Source organism: Eschrichtius robustus, chromosome X, assembly GCF_028021215.1.
Source record: "Eschrichtius robustus isolate mEscRob2 chromosome X, mEscRob2.pri, whole genome shotgun sequence".
Classification (NCBI taxonomy): domain Eukaryota; kingdom Metazoa; phylum Chordata; class Mammalia; order Artiodactyla; family Eschrichtiidae; genus Eschrichtius; species Eschrichtius robustus.
The window spans coordinates 63,537,951-63,545,764 of NC_090845.1; positions in this window are offsets into that span (position 1 = coordinate 63,537,951).

Here is a 7,814-nt window from a genome sequence, read left to right on the forward strand (position 1 = left end):
TCCGTATGCCTGGAATTTTTTAGAAGGTCTTCTACATCTTCACTATGGCCCTCCAATGCCCAGTGGTGTTGCCATTAGCATAAGAGGATTCGGGGCAGAGATGGTGTGGTCAGAGGTAACATTGAGGACTGGTAATATTCATTTAATATTTTGCAACAGGTGGACCTAGTCCCAAACAAATAACCAAATTGTAGAATTTCTACCAATCTCTGATGAACATAATACCGGACAGCTCTCCTAGTCCTCACACTCAACGTCTCGCCTCCCCTTGGGTATCATAGCACCAACTCTGTCTTCCACCCAGGCACAAGCCACAGTGTCTGCTGCCTCATGCACCTACTCTGCCAAGGCTGGAGAAGAGAGGCTGAAAGCCCCTTCCGGGAAGGCTTTCAGAGAAGCGACTGTTGCCACTATTACTAGTGTGAAGAGTGATAACAATTTTTGAAGGTGGAATACAGAAGGGATACAGGTGAAATGAAGTTGGCCCCAGGAAGTCAGGTTCCAATTCAAGTTGTTTTCTGTCCCTTTGTTTCCTCTGATTCCAACCAATAGCAGCAGGTGGCTCTACTGGACTGACTTCTGCCTAGGCAGGAGTAGATGCAGTCGTCCCCAGGGGAGGAGGTTAATCGGTAGCTAAGAGCACTTTGCCCTTGGTGGGTATTCATTATGTATTTGTGGTTCAAACACTGAGGGTAGGGAGCAAGTCGTTCTCAGCGCAACAGGAAGCTTCGCTGCTGTCTCCTGTCCTTTGCCTGTCTCAGTCTCTCACCTGGGCCTCCCACATGGCCCCAACTTGCCCCTCAGTCCCTATTTCTGTGAACTGCATCCCTAGCCGACAGCTCACCCTTTAAGGACGCAAGACCGCAGGCAGCAAAATAGCTTGCGTTAGCTTACTGACCACAGATCGACCAGTTGATCTGGAATCATTACCTTGAATGTGCAAAGACAGAGGAGAGTCTGAAAGGCTCTCACAACAAGCACGTCACCGGACACCCATTTTAACTCTCCGACGACGTGGGTCGGATTGTGATCCCGCTGGACCCATCAGTCTGAGCAGATATGTCCACGCCACCCGCTCTCTTCCTCATCAACAAACTACTTATTAAAAAAACAAGTTCACAGTCAGTGCTCTGTTCCTCCAGAGAACCTTCCATTATCATCAAGTCTGTAACACAATGGCCAGGCTTCACTTTAATATGATTTGCCAGGGCCAGGACTAGAGTGGGGTGAGTGAGGTGCCTGGGGTGCAAAATTTAAGGAGGCACCCACTCTCAGGGCCATGTTAGTGCCTTACCCTCGTCCCGGCCTTGCGATTTGCACTCTATAAAGTAATATTGGTTTATCTTCTTTCTATGGACATGTATGGTTCTTCCGATTGGGGGGGGTAACTCCCTATCTGTTGTCACACCAAATGTTTTATTGCCATCTATTTTTCCATTGCTCTAAACCTTTGTATGCCTACACATCAAAGACTCTTCAATATTATCAGAAAACATGGCCGATTTCTAAGTAACCTGCTCCAAGTGGCAAGTTAGCACCCATTTCAATAGGGATGCGGACAGGGACAGCCCTTCAGCAAAATAGTGAATGAGTTGGAGGTCTGTCTTTGGGATCCTCCGTCTCCTCTCTCTGCTCCATTCCCCCCAGACCTTGCTTCTTGGCACCAACTCTCCTGAGTGCGTCCTCGTTTGTCCTCCTCCTTGCTAAGGAAAGCATGCTCTCAGGAAAGGGATAAATTCCTTTACTTTGAGATTATAAGGCTTAATGATACCTCTTTGGAGGGTCACTTGCATTTTAACAGGGAAAAAGCCTTAAGCCAAAGGAATGACGTTCTACTTGTAGAATTTTAGGCCTCAGTCAGTTGCAGAAGTGTATTTTTCACCATGGAAAGGTCAAATTCCCTGTTGACTAACTCCCGAATATAGAAAAAACCTTAATCTCCTGGAACTAAGTAAACTGCTGATGGTCGATTAAATTCTCCTGATTCCCAGTGCTGTTCAGTATGGTTACTACCAAGGGATTCTCAGAAATGGCTACTAAAGCCACTGAGAAGGCCCAGATAATTCTTATTGTACCTTAACATTTTTACACAAATGGAATTAATACTACTTATTATTTGAGTAAAGAACACAAGGATTTAAAGAGTTTGTGAAAATGTGTCCTGTTTATGAAAGGTGAAACTGTCCAATCAGTGTCAGATCAATGTCAGCCGTCTGGTATCTCTGGTACCAGATTATTAAACTTCCTCGAGGCGCAAATTTACTGCACGCAGCCTCGGCTGCCCCCCAACGCTCATCTGTGTTTTGTGCTACTACTTCCCCTTGGTGTGAGAATGAGACCAGATCTATTCCAGAGCACCCAGTCCCTCCAAAGCCTTTGCGTGTATTTCAGCTGTACTTGACTAAACTATTTGGGATTTAAAAGGATGAGTGGGAAAGAGGTACAAAGAGCTACATTTGTCAAAGGGCAGCAAAAATGATAAGGATTTTAACAAGGATATGAAATAAACAAATTTTTGAATACTCTGAAATATTTGTAGAGGAATACAGTAGGAAATGGTTATAGGCACACATTTAAGGCACTTTTAATAAGTTTAACAAAACAAGAAATTTGCATAAGTAATGGGTTATGTGAAATAGGTATCTACTTTTGCTCAGTAATGCCCAAAATCTAGGCCAGTGTGTGTGTGTATGTGTGTGTGTGTGTGTGTGTGTGTGTGTGTGTGTGTGTGTGTGTGTTCCAGTGACGTTACTTCTTCAAGCCCCTGAGTCACTGTAGCCATGACTCTCCAAACGATTCCAGCCTTTCCCATCTTTTCTGCTGTCGTTACATTATGTGATCAGTCTCTGGCCATGTGATTTATATTGTCATGTTGCTCGCATACATTTTTATTTGCTGTTAAGAAGTTATCAGATTGAATCAACTACTTGCTCAACCTGCAAAACCTTTGATTTGACTTAGCCAGCACATCTGGCCAGTTTTTGGTTTAAAATCAATTTTGTAATTCACAAATAGGAAAGGGGAAAATGTGTTACATTCATTTGGTACTGCCAACCCTTAAATGTCTGTCTCTCCTGTGGTGGCTGTTCTCTAGGAGGGCTCTGGCAGAAATAGATTTGATTTTAAGATTTTGCATATTTGTGGAATTTGATATCAACAAATCTGTAAACAAATTCTGAACTGGAACAACCAGTTAACTCCTCTCTCTTTAATTCCAAGCTTTATGGAAATGTATTCCTTATGTGGTGTTGAGCTCTTTTTAATGTTCAATTTTATAAAATGTTCTGCATGCAAACGCAGCATTGTGCTCATTGTACAAGTCACCTGACACTCATCTCCTCCTCCATATGTGTGATGGTGAAGAAACAGCAACATGTATGTTCTTACCTCTCCTGAATCAATTGTAAATTACAAATCTTTTCATTAATTTTTAAATGAGATATATTTACTCTGGCTAGTAGTTAAAATTTTATTCTTTTTATTATATTTCATTGCTACTTTTTTCTACTGACTCCAGAGCTTACTTTGGGGACTATTTCTTATTTCTAGATTGCTGTATTGATCTTATTTCTATATTTATCTGTAGTCATGGAATGTTAGAGCTGAAAGGGACCAACCTCTCCTTTTACAGAGGAGGAAACTGAGGCCCAGAAAGTCAAATAACTTACACAAGGTCACGCAGTGGCAGGGCCCAGCCTCAATCCCAGTTCTCCTGCCTCTGGGCCCAGTGTTTTTTCATCCAAAGCACTGCATTTATGGAAGAGCCACAGCTGGCTTCTACTTTTATGACACATGAATTTCCCAGGTATTTCAGCGAGCAATATATATGCTTTAAGGAAAATGTTCGAGTTCTTTAGCTCGTGAATCCAAAGACAAATCTGATTTTCAGTTTAGATATTTTCATTTCCCCCCAATTTCAATGTATGTGCCCTACTCTACACAGTGGATGCTCTCCCTAAAAGTTATTTGAAAAATGAATTTTTATAGATTAAATTTCATTTTTTAGTAGAGAAGCTTCCTATGGAAGGGAGTCTTCTGGTGACTTCTTCTGAAAAATGAAAAATCCTCTTGTCAATGTCCCCTAATGCCTCTACTTTTTTTTTTTTTTCGGTGTGAACTTTTGTAAGTGGCATTTATTTAAAGTAGGGCAAACCAATGTAGGCTTTCCTAGAATCTACTTTATCCTCCCCTTCTTAAACTTTACAAGATAGTTTCAGACTGTTAGGTGTTCGTGAGATACTTAGTTGTATTCTAGAAACTTCTTGATACTTTATCAATCCCTGGGCTCAAACTCTATCTCAATCTTATCAAACGATAACCAAATTTCCTAATCAGTACTGAGCTCTGCATGCAGTTTCGTTTCCAGAACATTCTTTGCCTAATGCTCCTTAGTATGACTCTCTCTTTAGCTATTCTCAGGCTTCCTTCCATAGCTCCTGTGTACCTCATTAGTCTGGTTTAGTGGAGTTGCAGGCAGTGCTCGTTAGATGGAGTGGTGTTTCCAGTTATCCCATTGTTCCAGTCCTTCTCCTGGACCTCCTCTGGTTTCCCTTTTCAGGAACACTCAGAGATTGGTGGGATTTTCCTCATCATCTAGACCAAGGTTTGACAAACTTTTTCTATAAAGGACCAGATAGTAACTCTTTTAGGCTTTGTGGGCCACAGATGGTCTCTGTATCATGGTCTTCTTCTTTGTTACTGTTTGTTTGCTTGTTTGCTTGCCTGACAACACTTCAAAAATGTAAATACTATTCTTAGCTCTTGGGCCATATGAAGCTGCAGATTGGATTTGGCCTGCTTATCATAGTTTGCTGACCCCTGGGACGGGCATTTCTGTGACCCACGTGATGACTGGGTTGTGTGCTGGGTGATGTGGCTCACTGCCCTCCCATCTCCCGAGCTATCAGGCCGGCCTGTGCAGAGGGGAGTGGAAAGGGGCTGCATTTGCCAACTAGTACTCTCCGACAGATGGACTCTCTCATCTGTCTCTGTCTCTGTCTCTCTGTCTCACTCTCTTAACTACCTCGGTGTAGAAACCCTCATTCTTTTCTCTAGATCTCCTGTACTGGTTATCCAATGTGCCTCTGCTTCCTCGAGTGTGGGGTGAGCTGGCAGGAAAGAATGGATTTCTGAGGTTTCTTATTTCGTTTGTCCCAAACTGTGGTCGGGGACCCCTGCCCTGGATCATCTGTCCCACTCTGCCCTATACTGCCATCACGTGTTCAGGGCCATCTCTGGAAAGTCTGGTGGCCCAGGCCATGAAATTCCAGTTCAGTCTACTGTTTCCTAGGGGAATCACTAGCTCTCTTGGTTCCAATGGCTGGTTTTAAAACCCAAAATGTCCATGTGCCCATTTTAATGTGATTTGGACCTGTTCTAGACTCAGCCCCAGCAATGAAACCAATGAGGTATGGAAGGTGTTTTGTGCCCACAGTTTCTCCCCGCCTTAACCCCCTGCCTCCTAGACCCCCAGCCTTGGGGATGGGCTCCTTGGGATGTCCCATGCAGCACCACAGCCAGCGGTCATTCAGCACACCATCATCTCCTGTTTTCTGAACTCCTAAGAGGGTTCCCTAAAGCTTCTTCACATCTCTCTCATCTCACTCCCATCTCTACCTTTCATGCTACTTGGGGGTGTAAAGCTCAGTTTCACATTTTCACATTTGCTCGTATAAATATTGGGGGATACGGGTGAATGACAAGGTGTGTGCCTGTGTGTGTATGCGTGGTTTCTCCACCTGGACTATGAAGGTCCCATTTACTGGTGTATCACACACACACACACACACACACACACACACACACACACACACACACCATCCAGTTCTGTCATCAGTTCTCTGGTCCAGTTCCAGGTCTGATGGGGCTGGTCAATGAGGAGGGACGGTGGGGCTCCTGAGGCATTTCCCTTTTCTTGTCTCTTGAAACCTTCTTTCCACTGGCTTGTGCTGGCTTCTCCCAGGAAGCCATTTGAAGAAACTCCTCTGGGGCAATTCTGGACAGGCCAACATACAAAGAGCTAGGACTTGAATTCCATATGAACTCTGTCACTTAGACATACCTCTCAGGCTGCAGGATTTTTTTAAATCTAAGAACATTGCTTCTTGTGACCTTTAGTTTGCTTTCTGTCATTTGAGCCCAGGGATTTACCCACTTACTGAAATCTAGATTTTAAAAACTCAAGACACGAGTAACTTTAGGATTTCCTTATTTGAAAGCATCCATGAAACAGTTTCTTTCTGCCTTTTGTTTAGGATTTCCAGCCTTAAGAAGGAAACCAGGCTTGTACCTTGGACTCTAAAGCAGCAAAAGTACCACACTTGCCAAAAACAAAATGAGGAAGGAGGATTGGCTAGTCCTACTCTGCATAGTCAGGAGAAGGACTTTTGTTATGTTAGCGCTCACCATTCAATGCTTACTGAATGCCAACGGTGCACTCAAGAAAAATAAGGGAGACAGGAATTTGCAGACCGAGATCCTAAACTGGAAGGAAGAGATAAGGCGATTCCCCCAAGTGATAAGAATGTGTCCCTGGATAAAAATATCAAGAAGCAGCATAAACTGAGAGAGACTGTCATCCCGGTCTTTTTAGAATTCCAACACAAAATGGAAGGGAGCCCTCTGTGGGGTGATATCACAAAGGGTTTTTCTTGTGTTTCTTTCTTTTTCTTTTTTTTCTTTAAAAGAAAAAGCATTCCTTACTGGCTTGCTACCAGCAATTGAACTGTATTCTTTATATAGCTAGAGCTGTTTGTGTCTTCTTAAAATAAACTTTTTCTGTTAAAATCATTTTCTGTTTCACCCTCTGATTATCACTGTAGCAATGATGACTTTATCCAGACACTAAGCCCAGTTTGTGAGTGTGTTTTCCAGACCACACAAGTGTGGGACCCACAAACATGAGCTTTGATTCTCACAAACCCCTGAGAGCCCAAAACAGATACGCGGGACACAGTGTCCTGCAGAAACCTGGCCCACCGAGCTGTGAACCTAAGTTATAGGGGCAGGGAATATGTCTTTGAGGACTTTGTCTCAGGAATTCTAGTTCAACTGCTCCTAGAAGCAACAAGGGGCCTCAGACAGGCGCAACTCTGGTGAAGTAGGCACTGGTCACCAGGCTCCTAAGGGGAGGAGGTTGCCATAGCAACTGTGCTCAGGGCGTGCACTCCCTCTTTGTTCTCTGGCTCAATGAAGCCACCCAGCAGGGAAGACCAGAGTGAGTCAGGGCTGGGAGCAAAAAACACAGACCAGATGTGGCCCAGATCACTTCCATCCCTCAAGAAGGGTATGGTCCCCACCATGCAGGTGGTGACAGCTATATTCAAGGGTCAAGTCCCATCCAAAAGGAGCTTTGTTCTCTGGTGCCAATTGGCTCAGGCCTCTAAGGCTGAGGCCCTTGCAGCCAGTATCCTTGTCTCCCCAGGCCCCATGCTAGCTCACGTCCCCTGACACCACTGGGCTGATCTTTCAAAAAGACACCACAGAGCTTGAAACAACCTAGAAGGCTTACAAGGGAAGGGAGAGGGGCCAGGGCTACTCTCAGACGATAGCAGGTGTCAAGACTTAAGACCAAGATCAGAGAAGGAGACTGGCTCGAGGTGAGCCTCACAGCAAGAAGTACCTCGGTGAGACCCTGTGGTTCAGGGGCTGGTGTTGACCCCGGCAGGGTCTGGGCCTGCTTGCGCCCCCCCACCATGAGCTGGGGGAGCTTTGAGGGACTGACCCACACTGACCAAACTCACAAAAGACATGTCAAAGCCAGGGGCCGGTATATTAACCAAAGAGAGAGTACACCTTTAAAGCACAGGTCCTAA